The sequence below is a fragment of the Talpa occidentalis genome, unplaced genomic scaffold (genome assembly GCF_014898055.3).
Source record: "Talpa occidentalis isolate TD23 unplaced genomic scaffold, MPIMG_talOcc4v2.1 talOcc4.17, whole genome shotgun sequence".
Taxonomy (NCBI): domain Eukaryota; kingdom Metazoa; phylum Chordata; class Mammalia; order Eulipotyphla; family Talpidae; genus Talpa; species Talpa occidentalis.
Genome location: NW_023601754.1, coordinates 35,586,631 through 35,612,788, shown reverse-complemented (window position 1 = coordinate 35,612,788; position 26,158 = coordinate 35,586,631). Strand labels below are relative to the sequence as shown.

The following is a 26,158-nucleotide window of genomic DNA, read 5'->3' as shown; positions in this document are numbered from 1 at the left end:
CTGTCCAGTGATTTCCACCACACAAGTACACCCACCTGCTCTTTCCTAATCTTAATGCCTGATGGGGTGTCTACCCGGTCTTTGTCATAAAGAAGTAGTCATGTTCTTGATGGGAGATAGTATGGAAATATCTCAGCACATGAGAAGACAAGTATCTGTATTTTTTTGTGTGATATTAACTGCTTTGCCCATTTATAAATCTAAACAAAACTGTAAAAGGCAGATACCGATCCCAGTTAAACTCACCTTTCCTTTCTCTTCTTCCCAATTATCAGTGGAGAATTGAATTGCATGAGTGAACTAAATACGTGGTAACTGGAACTAAATATAAAAATAGGAGGCATCAGGCATTTTGCTAATAATTTACTGAAGCCTCCAGAAGTCGGAGCCCCTCTCTGCTCACATGTATGAGATTCCTGCATAGAAAAGTGCTTCTTTTAGTTCAGAGAAATACTTACCCCTTGTTCGTTAGGTGGTTGTTATTGTTACTTTGGCTTTTGATAAACTTACAAAAAGCAGAAACTAACCCATATGGCCTTTAGGAGAGGTAATTTGTCAAATAAGTAAGATTTACATCAGGGCTTTCAGCTTCCTAACTAATGTATACATATAATAGCTAGATTTCAGACAATTATTGCTGAAATTATTCCGAATACTTTCACAGGGTACACGCTCTCTCTAGACAGCCTTCTTTGATTAAGTTGGTGGCATCTTCCTTCTCTGCTATTACAAAGTCAAATGATTTGTATTGATTCTGCTTTGAACCTGAAGTAATGATATGGTGTTGGCAGAGACTATAATGAATGTGGATCCTAGTGTTGCCCCAGGGTTTATTCTCAGACTAAGTCTTTTTCCCATGTAGCCAATGTAGGTTATTTTTAAAAATTAAATAAATTTGAAAGGATTCATGTTATCTTCTTGTTCCCAGTAAGCCCAGAATTTTCAAGGTGCTATCTTAAGATGAGAAAAACCCTCAGACGTAAGTAATCCTACTGGAAAGATTATATGGGATTTGGTCTAATCCTTATTTTTTTTCCACATTTTTATCTTTGTCTTTCATCAAACTAAATCAATGAATATGACTAGTATTGGGGATCTTCTTATCTTAATGGACTTTTTAAAACATCAGCTAAAGCTTGTTATATTTCTAATTTAGAATCCTAACTCCCCTTAATGAAATGTGTTCCTAAATTCTCATCAGATATTTACTTTGAAAGGATTTCTGTGGCTTCAGAAATTTCTTGAGCTAAAAATGAGAAATAAGTTCATTTAATTTCTTTGTTTGAAATCTTCCTTTGAAATATTTACTTACTTTATAATCATGTTTTTCTCTTCTTTTGATATAATTTTTTTTTTTTTTGATTTTGAAAAGAAACTTTTGTCTCCTTAGGTTTAAAGTCTGAGTTGTTTTTTCTTTTATTTATTTAGATTGGAAAACAATGGCAACAGTTGTAACTAAGTTTCCTCAGAGATTTACTATGTACCTAAGTAATGCATAGTACACATGTATTCAACTCTTGTAACTCACCCAGGGAGGTTATTCTTACTCCTTTTCAAAGTGAGGAAACTGAGGTTTTGGTAGTGTAAGTTCCTTAAGGCTACACTACTAAACAAGTTTAGCTTTGTCTAAGCCAGTGAATCAGCCAAGAAGCAGGCAGGAAAGGAACATATCATCTAATTGGGTACTTTTGACGAGAGTTTAATGAAGTTACCATTTACAAAGAAGGGACAGGGGTAGAGAAATCACTAGGTATCATCAGTTTCTCAGAGATAATAATAGCCAGGACCCTTTTTTATAAGGAGGCCTGAATGTAGAGCAAGAAATTATTACTGGAAATCTAAGAAGAGATCACCTGGACCCCCTGACAAGAGCTGTCCTTTGGTCCAGCCTGGAGAGATGGTGAGGGGATGAAGCCTACAGCAGCAGTAAATTTTGGATGTCCAACAAATTAGTCCTTCCAGGATCAGGTTTCTGGGAGTATGTGCACTCAATTCAGATTGCTGAATCTAAGGAACAACACCTGAGTCTGCATGTTTGAGTAAAGGCCGTAGATGAATTTCTGTAACCCTCTGTAACTTATTAGAGAAGACTTGAAGGTCTAGACAAATTAACCACCTTTAAATTTCAAAAGAACTACTATATAGAAGAGATTGTTGTAGATGTTAGTACTTGAGTAAAGGAGACCAAGGACTAATGAATGAAAGTTATAGGATGGCAGGCATTTGTTTAATACCAGGAAGAGTGATCTTGTAACCTAAGCTGCTGATCTAAATGAGACTCTCTTAGTTGTTCTTGTTATTGGAGGTGTTCAAGCAGTAAATATTTGATGAGATAATAGATGTAAACTACTTCAAAAATGTAAATTTAGGTGATGATAATGATGACAACAATGATGAGGAGATACACAATCATTTATTTGCATTGAAAAACTGAACTGTTAAAATGTAAAGATGCTAATAGTGATGCTAATAACTGTTTGGCACCTATAATGCATCAAGGTGCCATGCTAAGTATTTTATTTAACCTTATCTAATGTAATCTGCAACAACCCCGAACATAAATATGAACATTCTCATTTGCAAGTGAGGAAAGAGACAAAAATGACATCAAAAGTAGTAACAACCAGGGCGTTTTGGTTCCAGGACCTCAATTCCTTTTCCATATGCTATATTTGCTTTTTATTGAGCATATTGAATGATAGACTCTTCTCCAGAGAACAGAGTAAGAAGTCTGTTACTATCTATTCCAGTTTCAAGGCAGACATAGCTAATTGAACAGGTAACCATTTGTATAGAACAGGTAACCATTTGTTGACACCACTGATTCATTCCTGGGGTTAAAACCTAATCATCATCTTTGTGCAGAGTCAATAAATATGCAAACAGAAACATCAAAGTATTAACTCTTGTTCAATAGGCTGGAATAGGATAAAGATGTTTCAGGAAGACTCTGGGTCATTATGTTTGATGGTGTAAAATTCTAAAATGTTGAATGGAGTGTTTAAAAATCTCCCCTGAGCCTTTGGAAGCTTTGAGAGCCATTCCTGTTCTAAAATTTAGTTGGCCAACAATTCTCTTAGTACTGATGTCTGGACTTCCATATTTCTCTGTGAAGAGTCAAGTCAGCAGTCCCTAGTAAGAGTTCAGGTCTCTGTAAAAATTGGAAGCTGAAAGATTTCTAGCTTTGCTCATTTTAGCACAGTCACTGGAGAGTGATTCATTTGTATAATAAAAGAGCAACTTGGGAGGAAAATGGTCACAGCTTTTAAAGGGCAAGCTCATTTTGCCTTGTGCTAGACTATGTCAGGAATGAAAGGATTTAAACTGTGACAGCTGCCTGCCTTGTGCAATATCAGTCCTCACCATTATCACCTTCAGACAAACTTGGGATACAAATTGGAAGGCAATTGTAAGACATTTCACAAATTGACTTTAATATTGGAGATTCAATTAGACACATTGCTTTGACTTTGTTTGCATAGCTGTTGAAACATGTGCTCTTGTGAAGGGATTTTAGTTATTAATGTAAGAATGATAGGGGGAAAAATCCATGTGATACTTTATAACTCTTTACACTCGTAACTTTATCATCCAGGCTGATTTTTTTTTAAGAAATAAATCTTTTTTTAATATAACCATCCTGATTTACGGTTTCAGTGAATAGATTCCAGTTCTTGTACTTTTCTCATGATTGTTCCTTATTAGAAATAGATTCTCAAAATCTTTGGAATATCTATCTATATTGCTTTGGCATGTGATTAACATTTGCTTTTATTTTTGTAAATATCTTCTATTCGGAAGTAATCTCTAGAAGTTAGGTAAGGGCTGTCCATCTCTTTATTTTGACATTTCCTAGTGTGATGCTAAGTATAAAAGTAAGGACTCAGAACTTATACTGGAAATGCTGGTGTCAGCTAAAGAGGATAAGAATGTGGAGGATACACAGAATAGAAATACAGATCTGTGATTGGGAAGCTGGATCCTGGAGTTTGTTTATCTTCTTCCATAAAGGTCATGACCAGAGCACACCTGACTGACAGAACTATGACAAAGTTAGAGGAGAACACAGATCAGCTGGAATAGACTTTGATCTTTCCCAAAAAGGATAATGTAGAATTTGACCTTTCTGGAATCCAGACTGTGAAACCTGGCTCCAGTCTCAGCTAAATCATAGGACCTAACACCCCGGTGTCATTAAACCAACACTCTCTCGCCTACAGCTCCATAAATCCCAAATTCCCAAGTTTTACTCTTATAATATGGTTTGAACATTCCAATGAAGCCTAACTTATGTAGCCTTTATAAAAGACAGTCATCTCAGCTAATTTATTTATTCTTTTGCTGTAATTATCATCATTCAAATTATTTTCATACTTACTTAAGAGGAAAAACTTTTTTGAATAAATATCTCCTTCTTGATTTTCCCTGAAGACCTACCATAAAGACCTACATGAGAGTATTCTAGAGAATACTCTCTAGAGCATTCTAGGAAGACTATCACTGGGCCAACTAAATGTGGTCTACCTTCCTGAAGTTGACCATTTATACGACTGGGTCATCGGTCAGAACCAGGAAAGACTGCCAAGCTGAGGGAAATTTAAACTGAAAACAAAGTTTATTGGATCAAACTGACAAAGGTTGAATGACAGAATCACAGATCATTTCCCTCAAGCTTTTGGAAATATGTTTGGCCTTTGTCATCTTTTGGACATATAGCTGCCCAGAAAATATTTGTGAAATGAAAAGCGAAAATGCTGCTGCCAAATGAGCAAGATGCTGGCGCCTGTAGGCATAAACTTCAGACTGTACTTCCTGCCAGGGGGAGTCAGCCATTCATCACACCTCTCCTCAGCCGTCCCTGTTAACCTCCCTGACTGTGCACTGGGACACATTGAAGCCATCTTCACATATCAAATCCTTTTCGTAACTCTTCACTACATTGAGTGAGAGCTTTCTCATTTTTGTTTTCTTGAGAAATATCCATATTGCTTTCCATAGGAGCTGTACCAACTTGCATCCCCACCAGCATTGGGTGAGAATTACTTATCCATGTGATCCAGCAATATATCTGCTAGTATTTACTCCCCCTCTCCCACCTAAACATGAAAACTTTAATACAAAAGTACTGTCATACTCCTATGTGCATAGCAGTACTGTCTGTAGTTGACAAGTCCTAGAACCAGACTAAGTTCCCATTGACAGGTGAGAAGATAAAGAAAATATAGATTTGTAGTTTGCCTGCTAGTTTTTTTTTCCTAATCTCTTGTTTAGTTCCCCTATATTCCCCCTATAAGTTAAATCATCTGATATTTTTCTTTTTCCTTCTGACTTAATTTCACTGAGCATGATACCTTCCATAATAATACCTTCCATAAGCTGCAGTGGGGATTCCACCTGAGAAGAGAAATCAAACATTGTACAAAAATGAGTAACGATGTAAAATATAAATAAATTTATAAATAAATTTAATAAAAAATAAAAAGATGGAATAGTACCTTTTGGGACAAAATGGGTAGAACTTGTGGTGATTATGCTAAGTGAAATAAGTCAGAAAATGAAAGACAGAGATTAGATGGTTTCTCTGATATGTGGACTATAAATAACCAAAAAACATCTATTAGCAAAATACACAAAAACAAATCTTGGACTTAGTGAAAAATTGTATTGGCTACCAGAGGGAACCAGAGAGAAGGAGAAAGGGATAGGGGAGGGGTGTAAATAGGGTATTGCCGTGGGTGGTTTGGTGGAGGGTGAGTGGAACATGAGCAGACAGGGAGGAATAAAAATACAATCCCAAAATTATAATAATAGTGAACATTACATTTAAAAATGAATGAATATACTAGGGACTGAGAATATAAGGTAGTTAGGAAGATTGATACAATTATTGCTCTCAAGTTATTTAGAATGAGACAGCCCTTTAATTTTGTGTTATCTGGAAACCATATTTCATATAACAAGGTTTCTAGGGACCCAGAGTTCTTATCAACCTCCTCTATACTATCTCTAGTTATCTCTGGAAGCCTTTGTTACTACTATCAGCTTCTACTTTCTTAATAGTTGTATGTACTAAAGCACTAGAGTCTAGTAAAATTATAGTCCCTTTCCAAAGGGTTCCGTAATGACCTAGGATATCTACAAAATGATTTATACAAGTGAGTCTCTATGGAAACACATTGCATCTCATAAGATATTTTTAAAAATTTTAAGGAAGAGGTATAAGTTGTGAATCCCAAAGCAGCAACATAAAGTAATTGGAAGGCAATGCTATGGGTTTGCAGCATCTGTAAATTGTATTTTAGGGATCCCAGTAGAGCAGGTAGAAAACAAGGAGGAAAAGTTAGTGTTAAAAATAAGGGGAAAATAAAATAAAAAGGCAGGTGTAGTGCGCCCACTTTTAGGTTTGGCATGTTGAAGGGGGAGAAAATGATTGTATGTGTGAAAAAGGAAAAAATGTCTTTTCAAATGCTAACTGTAAATTCACAATAAGATGAATTTATCAATAGGCTTTTGAATATCAGTGTGAAAGGAATTTAAATTATTGCTTATCAAATTTTGAATGGCCTTAATGGGAAAGAATAATTGACTGTTTTAGGAAATCAAAGTAATTCCAAATAGATAATGATCTCACTGAGATAAAAGTGTTTGGAGATTACATACACTGAGATGAGTAAGGCACTTTCATGATGATGTAATAGATTTTAGAATATCAATCACATATACTCTTGATGCTCATTGATTGTGTTAGTGAGGTTGCATGATTGATGGAGGCAAGATGTAAATATGCGCGAATGCTGTAATTTTACCTCCATTATTTGAAGTTTTCCTTTCGAACCTCATGTCTGTGTTCTTTTGGACAATAAAAAATGACCAAGAGGAGCCAACATGTTCAAGTAGTTAGAGTTAGAGACTGGAACTTTTGTTATATAAGTTTAATAACATAGTCTTCATTTTATCACTGGCTCATGAAGGAATCCAATGTCCCATTTGGTGAGCTTAATTATCCCCTCTGGTGCTTTTCTATAGTCTATGCTAAATATTAGGCTATGATGTTATATCATTGAGTGGAACAGCTAGGCCATAAAAAAAAAATGGTAAGTCTCTTAGAATTGTAATTTCCAAAAGAAAAAGACTTCAATAATAAAAGCATCTAACTGAAGATACTTGGTATTAGGCTGGGGGCAAAGAAATGGAAGCATGGCTCCATGAACATTAAATTTCTCAGCATGATTGATGTATTATCATTGTTCCTAAGTATACCCTTTTCTCACAAGTTATTTTATTGATTAAGGAAAGATTATTCTCTGGAATGGCTATGTTGACATGTTTGTTTCTGTCTCTAGTTTTGCAATTCCTGTTTGGGATAACCAATTAAAAAGTGTGTAATGTTACATAACTGTTGCATCACTACCCAGATCTACAAGTAACTGTGTGTTCAGGTGTATAATGAAATATATAACTAGAGTTGAGGCCACTGGCCGATGAACTCACAAGTGTAGGTAGTGTGCTACATGAGGGGCAAGTTTTTTACTAATGCCACAGGGTCTTGGCCCAATGAGTGGAGGTTTTGATAATCCTTGCTACAAGTTAAAAAAAGAAATATATATATATATATATATATGTATGAAACTAGGGTATATGAATCACAGGGTACCACTGAGCTAGATACTTTAAAAATGTTAGCAGGAGTGCTGTTGGGTAATTTAAAGCAACAGAAAAGCTCACTGCTGCAAATCTACTCCTTCTATATCTGTAGTAGTAATAATAAGGCAGAAAGGAGAGCTTCCCATTGTGACCTAGCTGGACTTACGAGTTGACATGGTCATGAACAAATCCCCATTATTGTCATAGAAAAGAGGAACACGTCAGAGGTTAAAAAAAAAAAATGAGATGGAGAGTATTTGGAAAAGCTGAAGTGTCACAGGGAGTCTTGAAGTTTTGACAAATCATTTGGAGATGGTTTCCATGATATTTCATCTTTCTATATACTCAACTGAAAGCAGGGAAGGGGCACATTAACTTGAGGTTTAAAATCAAAGGTAGTGCTCCTTTTTCTATTTGCGTGCATAGATATATTCAACTTGGAAATCCTGTAGAGAGGATCTACAAAAACCATTAAAAACTTGACCCTTCTTCCTGGTGTCTCAACTATGGCAGGGCCAGACTGAGGGAGAGGCAGAGGCACCTAGGGTGTAGATGTAAGGAGATACTCATTCTCAGGGATATTCAAGTGCAGGATCAGCCCCTGCATGAACCCGGGAGTGAATGCTCTCATAAATCCCAGTTGTCTAGCATCATGTAACCCTTGACTTTGAATAGTGGAGTCAAACTTTTTTTATTGCTTAATAACTTTCTGACTTTACTTTTCTGACAGTGTTTACACTGTGGTATCCAGAGGATAGTAACTTGGGCTCATATGGCAGGAGAACTGAGAAGCACATTTTCATGGCTGTCTCATTATTGATTATTCTAAGTCCCTGGTCTTCTTTTATTAGGTTACAAAGGTTGAAGTATGTCTCCCAAAGCCAAATTTCTTTTTATTCTTTCTTGAGCTTATCTTTAATTTAGGATCAAAATCCCAAATGAAAAGTGCCAGAGAATCTTAAGTTTAGTATACTGCCAAAAAAATCCAGGAAGCCCCTCTGTACCCTGGGAAGGTCATGATGTATTAACTGAATGAGTCAGACAGGTGCAGGAGGAGGCAATATAGTTTGATACTAACATTGTTGGTTCTAGAAAAGTCTTTCTATACAAATCCCACCAGTTGAACAATTTCACCTTTTAGTTGTAGTTTCTTTACCTATAATGTTGGGGCAATCTTCACAACTATGTACTGAGAGTGTCCTAAAGTGTTTTGAACTGTACCTTACTACAGTGAAAGTGCCTGAAAGTGGTTGAGCAGTTGCCTGCTCTTTGCCAAACCTTGTGCTTGAGATAGATAGGATCTCACAGTCCTCGAGGAGAGAGAGTGGAAGTGGGTATAGAAATGAGGAAATGGAATTGAAAGTTGTTTTGAAGGTAAAACCTACAAAATTAGATAACTGATTGGATGTTGGAGCTTTAGGGTGACCAGTGTCAAGGTAAATTCCCAGCTCTGGCACAAGCAACTGGGTCAGTGGTGGAGACAATGAAACAGAAACACTAAGAAAGGTAAATTTCTGGGGAATATAATGAGTCTTGTTACAGATACTTTCCACTCTAAAGAAATTTTCAGTCTGCCTGCCTGTTCTGCTGCCCACTCTCTCTTTGCTGAGTCCTCTCTCCCCCTGTATCTCTGGCCTGTACTCCAGTTTTTGTATGCATAAATCTTAAAAAAAAAATCAGGACTGGGCTTTATATTTGGGTTACAAATAGGTACATTGGGTTGAAAAACTTCCTATATCTGCCACCTGCTCATGTTAGTGCTGACTTTTCTTTTTCCATTGATACTATTTCCCCAACACACACACATACATGAATGTAAAGCCTGTCTCTAGTTGTTTAAAATATACTAGGATAACTAAATTATCACATTAGAAATAGACTCATGTTTAAAATAAAGTTTAATTCCTTTTAAGTCCTAAGCTATATTATATTGTTTCTGTTTATGATCTGTTCCTAATACAGGCTGATATTTCTGAAACCAAACCACTTTGGCTTTTGTTTGATTTTGTTGGGTACCTATTATGTGCTGACTCCCAGGTCCCTCAATAAATGATCTGGAAGCTGTTTGTTCATTTAACAAAGAGATGCTAATTAGATATTCATGTAGACATCTCAAGTAGGCAGTTGGATCTACAAATATAGATTTCAAGTTAGAAGTTAGGAAACAAGTTATAAAATTTAAGGTTTTAAGGGATAAATGTTTGTAACTATGAAATTACTGTGAATCTAATGTTACAAGAACAGTCACAAAGGCTCAGAAGTGATTTACATTTAATAAGCAATAGAGAAATAGAGAAACAAATAATTACCAGGGGATATAGCCTCAGCCCTGATATTGCTAATAGTTTGAAACTAAGGAGAAGAATAAATCTGATCTTACTTAAGGTTAAGAGAATTTAAGTTATTTTTTAGGAACATACATACTGTGTTCCTGACATTTAATAATTGGACAAATTTATATTCCCACCAACATTGTACGAGGGTTCCCTTTTCTCTATATCCTTGCCATCATTTTTTTTTTAATATCCTATTGTCTTTTTTGATAAATCCCACTTATCTTTTTTGATATATCCCACTGGTGTGAGATGATGTCTCACTGTGTTTTGTTTTGTTTTTTTTTAAAGATTTATTTATTTTTATGCAAGAACTGGGGTACAGGCCAGATGCGCGGGAGAGTGAGAGGATTCATCAGAGCCAGAGCCGGGAACAGAACAGGCAGATTGACGGATGTACACTGCTGAGGGGAGCAGCAGGCGAGACAGGAGAGGTCTGCTGCACCATGTGGGATTCTCACCAGCCGGCTGGGATCGAACCCGGCACTGCAGAGGCTGCGGACAGCTTCACGGTGCGGCACTCAACTGCCTTTGCCACCAGAGAGGCCGCGCTATGGTTTTGACTTCAATTTCCCTACTAATAAGTGATGGTAAGTGTCTTTTCCTATGCCTGGCCATCTTTCTGTCTTCTTTGGAGGATGTTTACTCAAATCTTCTGCCCATTTTTTGTTGTTGAGTTGTAACAGTTCTTTATATACTTTGGATATTAATCCCTTGTCAGATGTGTGAGTTGGGAGTATATTTTGCCAACATCTTAACAGATCAACTATATTTCTCACATGAAATTTAACCTATGCATGCACAGGTTCTCTAGGATTCTGACTGGTTACTTTTCTGGGAAAATTTTAAGAGGAAGTTCATTGATATAGCCTAGCATTCCCAATGCCAACTCCGTTGCATGGGTCTGTCAGCTGGTGTGCACTAAACTGTAGGGCTTCTTTACTAAAGATTAAATCTACTAGAGAGTGACTTTTTGTTCTTGAACTGACTCAAAACTAACATCCTCTCTGTCATCAAATAGTCATTAGAATAATACTCCCAAGTGTGGGGCATTTCTAAATACTGAAGAGGCCTACCCATTGTTATACTTGTCTATTGGTGATAAGTAGTATAAGGCACAATCACATGTCCTTTGCTTCAGAGGGGATGTTGCTGCAAACATGTTCTAGAACTTTGGGCTCCTAAGAATTTCACTGTGGAATTTGCTCCTCAACTTTGTACATTCTTCCAGCTTCTGACCATCATGCACTTTACCATGACTGATGAGGGTATCCAACACATTCGCCACTTACTGGTCCTCAGTTACAGTAGGAAAAATAGTTGGCTGATGTCTTATTCTTTCTTTTTTTAAAGATTTATTTTTATTTATGCATGTAAGAACAGGGGCATAGGCCAGAGATGGAGGGGGGTGAGAGGATTCACCAGAGACACAGTGGGGAGCAGAACAGGCAGATCTACTCAAATACACTGCTGAGGGGAGCAGCAGGTGAGACAAGAGAGATCTGCTATGCCATGTGGGTCAGCTCCCTGGCTGGGGATCGAACTCATGCTGCAGTAGCTGGTGATAGCTTGACAGTGCTGAGACTTTAACCTTGTGCCACCAGGAAGGCCCTGATGTCTTATTCTATGAATTCTCTGGATCATCATCATTTGATAGAAACACAATACAAGACACATATAAATATTAAAGCAATTCTAGTAACCATATTATTAAAAAAGGAAATGTGAAATTAATTTTAATAATCTATCTACTTTAACACAATTTAGTCCAAATATCACATTTTAACATGCTATCAATGTAAAAACTTTTAACAGAGGCCATAACTGCTGTTCTTTTTTCTTTGCCCCGGGTCTGAAAAGTGAACTTTGAATGAGATTGGACAGCCTGTCTCTATCACTTACTCCAGTGCAGGGAAGTAAAAATAGAATGTTTAAGTATATGGCCAGTTATTTCCTCCCAAGGAGAGATGCTGATAAAGAAATGGAGAAAAGACCTAGAAAGAGTAATAGGTTTCCTCTACTATAATGCTACTTAATAAAAACAGTAATAGGTTTCCTCTGCTATGTTCTGGGGTTGAACCACGGAGTAACAGAGACACCCCAGCCTCTCTAAAAAGAATCCATGGTCATTCGGGCTACCCAGGTTACCATCTATAATTTCAACAGCTTTTTCCCATGTTAAGAAAGTATAGCCTAAAGCAGGACATTATTATAGGAATAATCTAGAACCTGTCTAACTGATAAAGAAGTAAGCTGTTTGCGAACTTTCATACTTTATTGCATGCCAAGACAGGTTGGTCCCTCCTAAGGCTAAATTTATGGCTGTCCTCACTTACAGCTCTGTTGTAGATGACATTAGAAATGATCTATTCTGATACCCTCATTTTTCTGATGACCTCCCAGGTAAGCCTTGTAAATCTCTGGATTGGCAACTCTTTTTTTTATGTTTCTTGTTCAGTAGTTTCCTCTGTTTGCTCAGCATTTATTTTTATGTTTAACAAAAGGATGTGGATTATGTTATGTTATAATTGAAAGCCACCAGCATAGACAGTCTAAATCCAATTCCTCTTTATTTCAGTCAAATTTCACATTTCATTACGACAGAATTAATTTGATGGCCAAATCTGGGATGTTATTGCTTTCCAGCTAGATTTGCTTCCAATTTAACATCCTAACTGTGCTTGTAAAATAGACAATAAAACAATCTTTTCTGATTTGGGAAATACTCTTTATTCTTCATTTCTCTCTGCTCCACTGTAACATTTTAGCTGAATTTTATGGAACAATCACTTTCCTCATCTAATTACTGCAATTCCCTGGTAGATGGCCTCCCTTGCCCTGTAATAGAAAAATTATCATAAATACACAATTCCACTGCCAGCATCTCGTCTTGCACATGCGTCAGTGAGCAGAGCTAGGTTTTCCCTCTCTAAATTGTGTTCTTACTAAATTGACAATTTTCGTGTCAACCAATCAACTCTTTCTGTGACATTCCAGCAAATTTCTGAGAAAGTTAATCCTGCTACATAGGTGCTCTTCAGGTTCAGTGGATCAAAACTGAGACTGGCTCCATTGTCCAGCCATGGTTTGTCCTGTCCTTCAAAATGCTCTTCAAAAGAAAGGGAGGAGGGATCCATTGACTCTTAGCAGGAAGAATGGTTATCTCCAACTTTATAAGAGGATCTTTATGAGACTAATCTCCACTTCCTTTTCCGGTGGAGTTCCTGACCACTTGCCAGTCTGAATTTTGTTTCCCTCACATTGCAGTCTTGTGGTTCCCTGACAGAGCTGCCACTTTCTTGCACCTATGCCCCCGGGACCCATCTTCCCTCTGCTGAAATGCCATTCCTTTCACTTGTCTCTTGTTTAATTTATATTCATCTTGAAATCTCAGCTCAATAAAGTTCTTTTGTAAAGCCTGCCCTGCCTTGTCACACATCCAGTTTTCATATTGCATCATAATTACTGGGTTACATATCTTACCTCCTTCACCAGATTGATCACTTAGGTTTTGGAGTAAGAAAGCTGAGTTCAAACCCAACTTTATGACCTGATCATTTCCCATTTTTTTGACGAATCATATATGCAATGAGGTTAAGAACTTGGAACATGGCATCAAACAAATACTTGATGACTCTTGGCTATGTTACTAAAATGCAGTATAACTTCTGGCCAATTTCTTAAGTTCTGTAATTCCCATTTGCTCTTTAGTATAGTAAGAGTAATAATATTTCTGATCTTTTAAGATTGTTGTGAAGATTCAGTGAGAAACATCCTCTCTCTGCCACATAAGGGGCACAGAGAGTTAGCTATTATTGAAATGCTAGTTCTCACTTTCCTTTTTGGGAAATGGGTCTAGAGATACAGAATAGGGAAGAAGAAAGTTCCATTCACAATGCAATTTCATGAGGAAAGAACCTAGTTGAGGCTTGATACTTATTTGATACTCAATGCATTTTATTGCATGAATAAATTAATTAATGATGTAGAGTGTCTGCCGTGAGTGTCATGATGATGTCTTGCTTTTTTTTTGACAAGAAGTTATTGTGGGAAGAACTAATTGGGTATTGCATTCCTTGAGCATGCAAGGAATTTCCTTTGCCCATATTGGTAACATTCTCAGTATAATTCTTTACTTGCTACTCATGTATTTTCAAATATGAGGCATCCAGCATATTTCTCATTTTAAAAAGCACAGACATGTCGGAAGGCAAAATTTATTGATTAATTTTGTTATTTGTTCCCAGAATTGCAACAACATTCTTTTTTATTTCCTGGGATAAAATATATTACTTTATGCATTGTGAGTTAAATATAATTTTTTTTTGTTTGCCAACTGAAAAATCAAGTCTTGGCAAACAATATTTTGTCTCAAATGACTGCCTGGAAATAAACTTTTACAACTTAACCTGTTGACATTGCTGTATATGGCCTCTATGGAAAATACACACACACACACACACACACACACACACACACAAACACACACACGATGAGAGGGAATTAAAAAACTTAATGGGTTTTCCTAAGAATGTGCTTTGCAATGAATTCTTTGAAATTTTCTTTATGATTATGTCTGTATTAAAAGCGAGAAAAAACCTTTTATTAAAGAAGGATAAAAATGTTTTCTATAGAACACTTGCCCATCTGCATCAAAACCATTTTATTTCCCAGCTGCTATTAGTTTATATTGAATGCATATTCAGATGGGCTTCCACATACCCAGAGTCATCTCTTTTTTCTTCAGTGCACATTGAGCCATGTTTGAAACAGGATTAGTTTTCAGCTTAAATGAATACTGCATTTTGATAAATTCAAGTGAATAGCCAATTCAAGTGTATTCAAACTGCATTATTTACAAAACTGGGATGATTTTTTTCTCAATCCTTTTCTGTTTGTTTTCCTTCTTTTTGTTCTTTAATCTACATCTCATGTGGTGAATAGAAAGAATTTTGATAAGGGTTGAAAAGGTTTCTCTCAGGGTACTGCACTGGAACTGAAATTAATTGTTTTCATTTCATTTTTATGTTTGATTGTTTTCTATATTTATAGGGATAATTTAAAAGTTGGTTGTAACCTACATGATCTCGGTGAAGTAGGCATAAAAATCCTGTATTTTAAACTAGGTATTTTTGGAAAATTTATTGTGATGAGAGAAATAAATATATAGGCAAAAAAATCTTTACAACATTTTGCCCTCTGCCTTATTTGGATTATTTCATCTTTTTTTTTTTTTTTATGTATGTGAATTATTGAGAGGGAAAACTGAGAGGAACCAGCAGATTTTTTCTGATTTGTAATAGAATATAAATAACATTAAAGTAGAACAGAAATGAGGGTCTAAAGAGAGAATAGGGAAGAAGAAAATAAATCAAACAAGGTAAAGGTAAAGTAGCATGGAGAGAATATGAGATAATATTAGAGAAGAGAGAGAAGAGAGAATATGAGATAATATTAGAGAAGAAAATGAAGGAGAGAATGATTTGTGTCTGTGGCCCAGGGCCACTATGTGAGTTCCCTGTTGCTGCTGTGACAAACTGCTGACTTAGAACAACAACAACAAAAATTATGATGTTGTGGTTCTGGACATCAGCCCTATACTCAGTCTTTCTGGGTTGAAGTCAGTGTGTCAACAGGGTTACATCCCTTCTGGGAGAGAAATCTGCTTATTTACCCTCTTACCCCCCTTGTGGGGTTTACCTTCATTCCTTGGCTCATGGCTGCTTTCCATATGTAAAACCCATGAAAGCTGGTGGAATCTCATATTACATTGGCTATTCTGCTAAGCAGAATTTTGATTACTCAGCTCCCGGCCAGGTAATCTAGAATAACCACTTTCTTTTAAGGTCAGCTGATAGCATTCTTAATATTACTTGAAACCTTCATTCCCCTCTGCCATTTAACATGACATATTTACAGGTCCTGGGGAGTAAGATGTGGCATATGTTGGGGACATTATTCTTCCTACCACAGACACTAAGTCTGTAGCTTGTATTTTATCCAGAAAAAAACCATCTGAAAAATAAAATGCCCTCTCCTGCAAAGTAAAAGTTGTATAGTATGTTTTGTCGTAATGTGGTATGACTCATTTAAAAAAAAATCTGCAATTTCTTGAATTTCAGTTATTTTTGATGGCTTTATTTTGCCCATAAAACTAGCAAATACCTTTGTAATTTTTGCTGAGCATTTATTCCTTACAAATTTTCATTTTAAGTATCTTTTGATCTCTGTGCATTCTTTTTGTGTAATTTTTTTTTTTTTACTGGAGTTACTATGGTGAGAAACAAGTGATTTACTTTGTTTCTTTCCACAGTACACTGTAACTTAGTTTCATGTTCTTAGTTGGGGACTGAAGTTCTTTGGGACAAGGGTCCTACCTTTGTTAGCTTTCATATTTTATATTTAACAATGCCTGATGTAATGTATACAGTGGAAACAGTTAAATACTTTTCAAATGCATGAGTGGATAAAGGATAGAAGGAATGAGGTAGCAATAAGATTTGGATGAAGAGTAACCAGATCTTGCTTATTATTTAGTCCTGTTTGTGTCACTGATGTTTGTTGTTGTCTCTCAATAATTAAACTGATATGATGTGGCACATCTGGACGACTTTTGAAACTTTTACTTTTTCTAGAACTGAAGTTCTGTGATTGAAATGGCTTCAGACACACCTTTCACTTACTTTCCAAGGAGGTGTCTAATTGCAATCTATTGGAATGTAATTTTGATCTTATGGGGAAGCCAGAGCATCAAAATCGTATCATCCATGATAAAGCTACATCAGCCAGTGGGGGAGGAAAAATATTTGTTCAACATAGGAAACCAGAGGACTAGAATGCAAATGGGGAAAGAGTAAAAAGTGGACTTCAATGCCTGCACATTTTTGTTAAAATGATAAGTAAAATGCTTGGGAAGTTCTTTGAAGATAAGGATACTATTGTCTATCACTCTTTACCCTCGGCCCCCCACCCCCACCTCAGAGAACTGACTTATGCTTTTTTACTTGTCAGTTTTGGCACAGATGGAAACTGGTTTACCAAATGTTGTACCAAATGATGTGCTTGAGGAAAGGGAAGAAAATGCAGCTCTCAGTACAAGGTATTTTGGAGCATTATTGTTACGATGTAGCCAGCCTGAATCAAAGTTATGGTTACTTGACTGTTCCAATTCTGATGTTGGATACTTCTTCCCACTTACTATCTATATGTTCACACACATATTCAAATGCATACACTTGAGGCTTACAAATGCATGTGCATGTAAACACACACACACAGAGGGGAATAAATGCTTACTCTTTTAGATAGCTGAGGGGAAAATGAGGTCAAAGTCTGGATGTGAGGCAGGAACATGCCCAGTGTTCCCAATGACTAGATCCATGGGTCTGTCCCGGTCCTTTTGCTCCTCATTTTCAAATCCATTATCTCTTATACTCTTTGTGGATTGGCCATTACAGCTGGAACCTGCAGCACTGTTTTCCAACATTTTTTTTTTCCCTGAGACTTTCTGTGAACGCCCCTGACTGGTGTTTAATAACAGCTCCTGTTGCCTGCCATTTTATTATCTGGAGCAAAATGCTGAGCTCACATTTAATTTTTGCAAGCAGATTTGTCTACTAGTTTATACACTAGTTAACAAAACAGTCATTTGAGCAAAGGTCTTCTCTTTGCAGGTGACTATTGCCTCCACTTTTGTATATACTTTTTACTTTTGTATATACTTTTTTTTTTTTACTTTTGTATATACTTTTTACTTTTGTTACTGTTTTCATTTTTTCCCTAACATGGTGTTTAACAATGGAGCCTCCTGGCTTTACTCTTAAGGAAAGTGAGATGTGTGCTTTTGTTGGCATTAACAGCAATTGGATCTGTCACTTGTCATAACCCTGTTCTGTATGTCAGCACAGAGAAAGCCCAGTTTATCAGACCAGCCCTCCAGGCACTTTGCCAAATATACAAGAAATGAAGGGCTCACAGGTACCCTGATCATTGTGAAGATATTCTCCTGCAGTTTCGAGCTGGAAGGGCTGGCAGTACCTATGCTATTGTCCTCAGATTTTTTTCTGGCTACAAGTTCAGAATTCACAATGTCTAGAATTGCCACTCTCTGAGTGTGTCCCGAGTGGCTTGTTTCCTTGAGTGTAAATCAACTGTCACTCTTTTTTGTTTTCAGAGACCTCTAGAAATAGTGAGATTTCACTGTGGGCACTAGGGCCTGAGCTAGAAAAATATTCTCATGCAAAATAGCCTCTGGTTTCTTCTATTGGAGTGTGAACATTATCTTCCCATTCCAAATTTGAAATTTGCTCTAATTATTACAATTTAGGCAAAGTGGTGCTGACTTCGAAGTGCCACACTTGTTATACTCTCTGTGCTTGATGTGCTGAGCTTTTTCTTGTCTTACTCATCCTTGAAGATCCAACCCCTGTAAGGAGGCTTCTCAGGTCTATCCAGTAAACATTATCCAGTTCCCATGTTCTCAGGTTACCCTGCATGCTCTGTTCTTGGTCTTCAACCTCGTTCAGTTCCATCATGTAGTTGTGTATCCTCTCACCTTGCTAAAGGTCGATTTCCTCAAGATTGGGAGCAAAGATTTATTTATCTAAATGTGGACAGGGATGATTTTCTGGCTTTTTTATCCTTTTGGTTCTTGCCCATTCTTGCTATTAATAGGGAGGTAAATTTCAGAAAGTAGCTATTCAAAATTTTCATATGAAATGCTATGTATTAGCAAGGTTGAGATTTGAAGGTGCTCTGTGTGAAAGGTCAGCTGTTTTCATCCTTGAATGAGGCCAGGGTGACTCATAATATCCTCAACAGTAAACACCACCCCCAAAATTAAGGGAGGGACTTTGAGGGAGTGAAGCATAGCAGAAGCTGAAAAGAGAAAAGGGAACAAGGGCCATTTAAACCCTGAAGCTATGACTAAAGCTGAAAGGACTGAATGTAAATCCTGTGGAATCAATAAATAATAACAACACCCCCATTTGGAGTCTTGTTTCATGCCTCTGGGTGAGATTCTATCCTTTCTGGTTTTGGGTTATATCTGTAAGCCCTTTGCAAATAATATATGATGAAAAAGCAGGGTTTAATAGATAGATCTAGCTAGAGAGACAGACAGACAGATAGGAGCTATTGCCCAGAATAAATATTTGACAAATTCAATGACTTGCAATTCCTGAAAGAACATTACAAACATCATTTCATCCTGAGTTCATCCTCAGTCAAGCGAGCATTACAAAGAGTGGCTTAGTGTAATCCTCAGCTCCACATCAGCAGAGTCATTAGCTAAGACATGTGGAAAAGGGTAAATACATGAGCTGCTAGAGTGAAGAAATAGTCTGCCTCTGTTGTTCCTGCTCCGTGGACCCAGACCCATGTTTCAGGGGATGGCTTATCACAGACCAGCTATGGCACAGTCGTATTTACCAAGGACAGAGGAAGATAGAGGCACTAGCTTTAGATGGGTGGAACAGAACAAACAGAAATTTGTTTATTTGTTTGGAATAAAAATTAAATAGACCGAGTGAGTGTATTATTTGTACTCTGATACGTTGATGTGGTGGTGCATTTGAATGGCCACATTTTATTCTAAAATGGCCACATTTTAGAATAGTTGGAGGATATTTGTAAAAATTACAAAGGCCCAAGTCTTCAATTAGCAGTTCGCCTTTTTAAAAGAACACTCCTGCATAATTAATGCCACCGGTGTAGTTGAGTGTGCGTGGATTGTCCATGCTGTTTTTTTTTTTAACATTTTTATTTTTTAATGCATTCAAGCAGTGGGGTATAGGCCAGAGGTGGGGGTGGGGGAGTGAGTGGATTCATCGGAGGCAGAGTAGGGAGCAGAACAGGAGCATCTACTGAGATACATTGCTGAGGGGAGCAGTGGGTGAGGCAGGAGAGGTCTGCTGTGACACATGGGTCAGCTCCCTGGCCGGGAATTGAACTCATGCTGCAGTGGCTGGTGAAAGCTTGATAACGCTGAGACTTTAACTGCTGTGCCACCAGGGAGGCCCGTGTCCGTGCTGTTTTTAATGCTATCCATGTCCAAATAGAACATGTTGGAATTTCTTTGTTAAGGAGTACAGTGAAGAAATAACAGTAAGACATTGCTAAAGAATATAACATAGCTGTTAAAAAAGAATGAGGTAGATATTCACATAATGATCTGGATGCATGTTATATTGAGTGAAAAATGTGTACTGTAGGAGTACACACACAGATATAGTCACATATATCTGGAGTTTTCTTAGTATTTCAGCCTACAATAATTTGTATACATATATTTTTTCATGTATATATTTATAAGCATACAGAAAATTATGGGAGTAACTTGCTAAAACCAGGTTAACTAGTTGTATATGCTGTAACCTTTATAAACAGGTGGTTCACTCCAGTACTAGACAAAATGGAACTGAAACAAACTGGTTAAGTATAATTTTCATGGTAGTAAAACTAGAAAGAAGTGGACCTGGGGCTAACATTTAGGTCTAACTGAGCTATGTTTCTCTGCACAAGTTACATTCTTTACTGCTCTGTGTGTGTGTGTGCATTCTGTAAATCTTTGTGAAGTGCAAAAATGTGTCATTGCATAGTTTGTAGGAAAAGGTTGTCCTTGGGGCCAGATGACCTGGTCTTAAGTCTTGCTGAACTGAGCTCTATAATATCTCATTGTATTGAACTAGTCACTTAAAATATCTAAACCATTATTTCTATGATTCTGAAAAGGGAATAATAATTTCTACATTTCCTTATAAGGTGGTTGTGCTGATTGAGTTGATGACACAGGTATTAGAAAAGCAGACTAGAGAATAACCTCCATCGAAGCTGGGGTCACACATATTTCTGTTATTATCCTACACCCAGTGCATAGCACAAGGCTTGGAACATCACAGCTACTTCATAGTCTTTTATTTTAATATAAATTTACTGTGATACAGCATCCTTATAATAGAACTCAGGCATATTAGGTGTAAAGGGATGATTTTTTGTGTAATGTTTAAGCTTTATAACTACCACCTGATTAAGCCTGACCATTACCATTGCCAAAGAAAGGTTTGTTAATTCTGCCAGCCCTTGAACCACTGATCTGATTTCAATCACTAAGTGATAGTTTTCCCAATTCTAGAATTTTATGTGTTATCTTTAGCAGAGCTAAAGGTGTTAATTTTAACTAGCTCTAATTTGGTTTTGTTTTATTTGTGTGTTAAAATATTGTTTGTACTGTTTTGTCCAAAGAAATCTTTTATTTTTTAAATGCTTCTATATGATCTTTATTTTATTTTATATATTTTTACATCATTTTTCATTTTTGCACAATGTATGCATTTTCATCTTGGTTATAGTCCCCATACCATCCCATACCATTTCCACCCCCTTGTTTTGATCCTACTCCCTTCTCCCTCCTGCACCGCCCCCCCCCCATAATGTGTGTCTGGTTTATAGTTGCTTCTTGGTTTTGATTTTTACTTTAGTATAATTAGTCTTTTTTTCCTGGTCCCTTATTTAGGTTTTCTTTTTTTAAAAAAAGATTTATTTATTTATTTGTACAAGCACTGGGTACAGTCAGAAGAGCAGGAGGGTGAGAGAATTCACCAGAGCCAGAGCAGGGAACAGAACAGGCAGACTGACGAAATACACTGCTGAGGGGAGCAGTGGGCGGCAGGAGAAGTTTGCTGTGCCATGTGGGACCCTCGCCAGTGGCCGGGAATCAAACCGTGGCCGGAGATAGAACCGTGACCGGGGATCAAACCAGGGCTACAGAGGCTACGGGCAGCTTCGCAGCCCAGCGCTCAAGCTCTGTGCCACCAGGGGAGGCCCCTCATTTAGGTTTTCTAAATTCCTGCTATGAGTGAGACCATCGGTATTGTCCAAAGAAATCTTTACCTGCTGCAAGTTAACAAAGAAATTCGCCTGTATTTTATTCTAAAAGTCTTAGAGTTCTAACTTTTAACATTTAGGTCTATGATCCATTTTAAGTAAAATTTTTTGCCACGTGCTATGAAGGTCGTGTGTGTGTGTGTGTGTGTGCGCAGGCACATACATATGTTTATAGGTAAATAGTCATTTCAAAACAATTTTTGAAAAGTGTATCTACGCAATTTCCCTTTGGGTCCGTTACTAGAAGACCCCAAGGCCTAGAGAGTTTATTTATATAATAAAAATAATGACACTTGTCAGTGTCAGTTTAAACAGAGTTTAAGTTGGAGGGATTTAAACATGAAATAAGGAGCTTACAAAGGCTTGGAAGAGTTGGAGGGAAGACCTTTTGTTGAGTATCCAGGAATGCATATAGGATCCGCCCTCCAGATCTGTCTATCCTGGGTGATTCCACCTCTTCTGTGGAAACTTAGTAGCTTAAGGCAACATGTTTTAATTATCTCATTTTTCATGGACTTATCATAGCTGGGAATTGTCTTCAGGCTTACATATGGGGTGCAATCAAGGTGTTTTATGCAAGGTGCCAGGACAATATGCAGTCTCCACCTAGGACCATTGAGAATACATGGGAATAACAAGGTGTCCATTGTCCAGGATATTGTAAAACAGCACATACAGTGGATAAATGTTAGGGTGTATCCCACTTTATGTGCCTGGATTTTAAATGACATTTAAAGATAGGAGGAAATTATGATTCTTCTTATTGTACTCAGTTTCATCTGGATTAACTGTGTGCTGGGCACTTGTCTATGTATTTTGCATGCAGTGACTCATATAATCTACACAGTGAGCCAATGTGATAAGCACTGTTCTTCATGAGGTACAGAGTTTAAGACATTTACTGTAGTTCACATATTAGAGCCAAGAATTAACCCCAGGCATCAGAACACCCCAGCCTGACATCAGAACTCATGCACCCACTATCACTCATGCAGTTTCCCTTGCCTAACAAGAGAGTTGTTCTCCTAAGGGTGTGCAGCTGATCAGACATAATGGTAGCTCAGTAATAGCCAATCGATCCTGGAATTTGGTACATGTTTGTGCCAGGAACCTCATCTCCAACACAGTGCCAGGGATCCTTTACACCCATTTCCTGAGTCATACTTTAGGAGACAATTTTAATTTCAAGCATTCTCAAATCAGAGCTTCTCATTATGAGTCTTTAGGCACCCACATGTGGGTGGTGTTGGAATAAAATCCCTTGTTCATCCATGGATACCAATGTCTGATACCAATTTTTCCTTTGAAGAAATTCATTATTTACATCTCCAATTTTAACATACACCATTTAATAAAGAAAATATGGGCTACAACTCTGAAATCAGAGTAAGTTTGTTTTCATTCACCCATTTGTATATACAAGCAGGTCCTCATTCCTTTGATAAGAACTCACTGAGAACATAATTGGTACTAGGAATTGAAGTTTAATAAGATACATTTTTTAAGTAAGGCAAGGAAATAATACAATGGGAAATAAGTCTATTTATCTATGAAGTGATGGTAAAACATTTTACTACACATTTTACCTCATCTATATGATGTTTTGACTAAATGCTGATATTTAACTTCATGAAACTCATGCAGGTATCATTGTATTACTCCACTTCATTGGTGAAGAAACAGACTCTAGAAAGTGAAGTGCATTATCTTTCACTTTCTTCTGCTTTGTCCAGGCTCACAGTAACAAGTTAGAGATTGGGAATTTTTGAAAATTTAACTGTGGTCTTGAGCATATGACTCATTGGATTTGGTGTTAAATGTGAATTTCACAGTTTTGTGAGCATTGTCTGCTGTGCTGCACTTATGTGTGTTTTGCAAAATATGAAGTGTTGAGCAAAATGCATGTCTTGATTGTGGGTATCGCCTGTTCCTACTTGAGTGCCTTCATTTAAGGAAATGTTTCTTTCTGGGAAAAATGGTGTGGTACAGGTGTCTTTGTCCAGGGCTGTCCAGCACTTTTTTCCTTTCTTTCACTTATAGCACCATATTTTCCTTTGGGAAATGACTACTTTCTCATTTGCTTATTTCATGCTCCCCAGGTGGAATTGTCAATCCCAGAACTCTAAATACTTGTTTCAAGTCCAGGCGGATGTTTAATGTTGACTAATAAGAGCCCGTGCCTTGTCCCTACCTCATCCCAGGATTTTGGCTGGAGTTATTGAGAGCGGTTATCTTCTAAAATGGGCTTTGAAGTTCCCAGTTTTATCAGCCAAGATCTTTTCATGAATAAGTTAGTGCAAATGCCATTTCCCACATGACTATCCCCTCCCTGGGAAGTAGAAGCCTGAGGAGAGAATAGCAATGCTTTTCTTATGTTTATTTTTCCATCACAGCATATAGTCCATGGGACATAGTAAACTCTCAGCAAAGCTGCAGGAGTTCACTGCAGTACTTACAGATATTGACTACTTCAGGCAAAGAACAAGTTTTTGAAACACCCAAGGGTTTGATGAATGTGTGGGGGCTCCCTGAACTTCCTCCTCATGTCTCATCCCAGCGTGTCCAATCACAGCATTTAATCCACTTGTTCCAATGTTAAAATAGAAGAGTTGCTCTTACTAGTTGTGGCTGAGCATTGACATGCAAGCTTATTCTCAGAGAAAAGGGCTGCGGTTTTTTACTTAATTATAATTATGTTGAATAGTCAAGCATCAAGGAGGGAAAAACCACATGAAAATGGGTGCCAAGTAATGAACAGGGTGTGTCCTTTGCATTTCTAATGATTTCTTGCTTCCTAGGGAGGAAGGTGGAAAGGAGACCTAACCAAGATGCTGAATATTTTAAGGCTGATCAACAAATGACTTCATTATGGGGAAGATTGCTGCTCCACTTTTGTAATGTCACAACTTTTGGTATAATTCAGCTTTTAAAGACTCTGTGGGGAAGCCAGAATCTCAGAACAAACTGCCATTAATATTTAACACACACACACCAAAAAATATTAGCCCCTTAAGCTTTTATGAAGTCTTTATGGGGAAAAAAACGACAAAACTACAAGTGAAGTCACACTTTCCAAATAAAAAGCAGCAATCTTAACTATAGTATAACTATGGAGAGAATTAATAAACAAATTTCAATTTTGAGTTGTTATGGCTGCAATAAATAGTTATTTTGGTCCTTGGGAAATGACACAAATCCCCCCAACCCCCGCTTTTTTTGGTTTTTATTTGGTGTCTTTGGTTGTGAGAGCAGTTGTAGAATTCTAAAAAAATAGTGTAACATCTGTGACTGTCACTAAATATACCTTAGCACTAGCCGCAACTTCATATTTTGAGTCATTCCCTACTTCTTTTTAAGATTAATGTGCTGGGCCAGGGCCTCATAGAATAAGCAATCCTTCCCCTTCTACCCCTAAGCCCCACTGGAAATGTTGCCTGATTAGATCTTGAGCTAAGGCTAAGTGGTATTTCCTTGCCCTCCACAAGGAAGTAGGGCTTCTAGAATCTTGGCACTCTCTACTTGCTCGTGTAAACGCACCAAGTGCAGTGGTAGCTCCATGGGGAAGGGCAGTTACCCCTTCTGTGACTGGTGCTTGCCTGGCTGGAACTGTCTCATGATGTCCATGTAAAACAGTGCCAGAAAATGCAAAGTTGAGTTGAAGCGCTGAAGGTCACATTGCAAAGTGTTTTGTGAGAATGTCTACCCTGAATCCTACTACTTAGGGACCAAAGGGCACAATCAGGATGGAGAGAAGGCGGAACTCTGAAAATGTAAAAGCCGCTCATCACCGCTAAAAACTCTTGGGGCACAAGGTGGAGACAGATGGACAGAAACAGAAGCAGCAGGTCTTGAGAGCTGAATCACGGCAGCAGGCTGCAAACCTAGATTCAGATTTGGTTTTCAGCCAGTTATTGAACTTTCTGTGCCCTTTCATTATTTTTAAATCTTTTATGAGTGTTATGATCTTTCATAGCTGATTGGTGAGTGCCACTCAATGTATTATAGTTTTTGACTTTTTTTTATAGACTGTGTAATGATGTATTTGCCTGGATTATTTTCTTTGTTTTTGGTGAGTCTCATCAGCTCTTTGTAGATTTTGTGATCAGTCCTTTATCATTAGTGTTGTGTGCAAAAATGTTCTTCCAGTCGGTGGGGTTTCTCTTTGTTTTGGTTATTGTCTCTTTTGCTGTGCAGAAGCTCTTTAATTTGATGTAGTCCCAGCTGTTTCTCTTTGCCTTCACTATCATTTCTTTGGGTGATGTGTTTGTAAAGTTGTTTTTGAGGTGCATGTCATGTAG

At 37.4% G+C, this 26,158-nt stretch overlaps 1 long non-coding RNA gene and 1 other non-coding gene across 4 annotated transcripts in view; both read left to right on the top strand.

Moving 5' to 3' along the window:
• The window catches only part of LOC119250407 (uncharacterized), a 760,618-nt gene that overhangs the window by 24,975 nt on the left and 709,485 nt on the right, over positions 1–26,158 (top strand). For 2 of the 3 annotated variants that reach the window (XR_008552485.1, XR_005126287.2), the window contains exon 3: positions 10,269–10,567. The exons of the other annotated variant lie outside the window; for it this stretch is intronic. This is a non-coding gene — a long non-coding RNA (uncharacterized LOC119250407). The remainder of the gene's footprint in view (positions 1–10,268; positions 10,568–26,158) is intronic. 3 annotated transcript variants of the gene reach the window in all.
• LOC119250601 (small nucleolar RNA SNORA62/SNORA6 family) lies at positions 7,439–7,588 on the top strand. The gene has a single exon (XR_005126340.1). It is a non-coding gene; the product is annotated as a small nucleolar RNA SNORA62/SNORA6 family (small nucleolar RNA).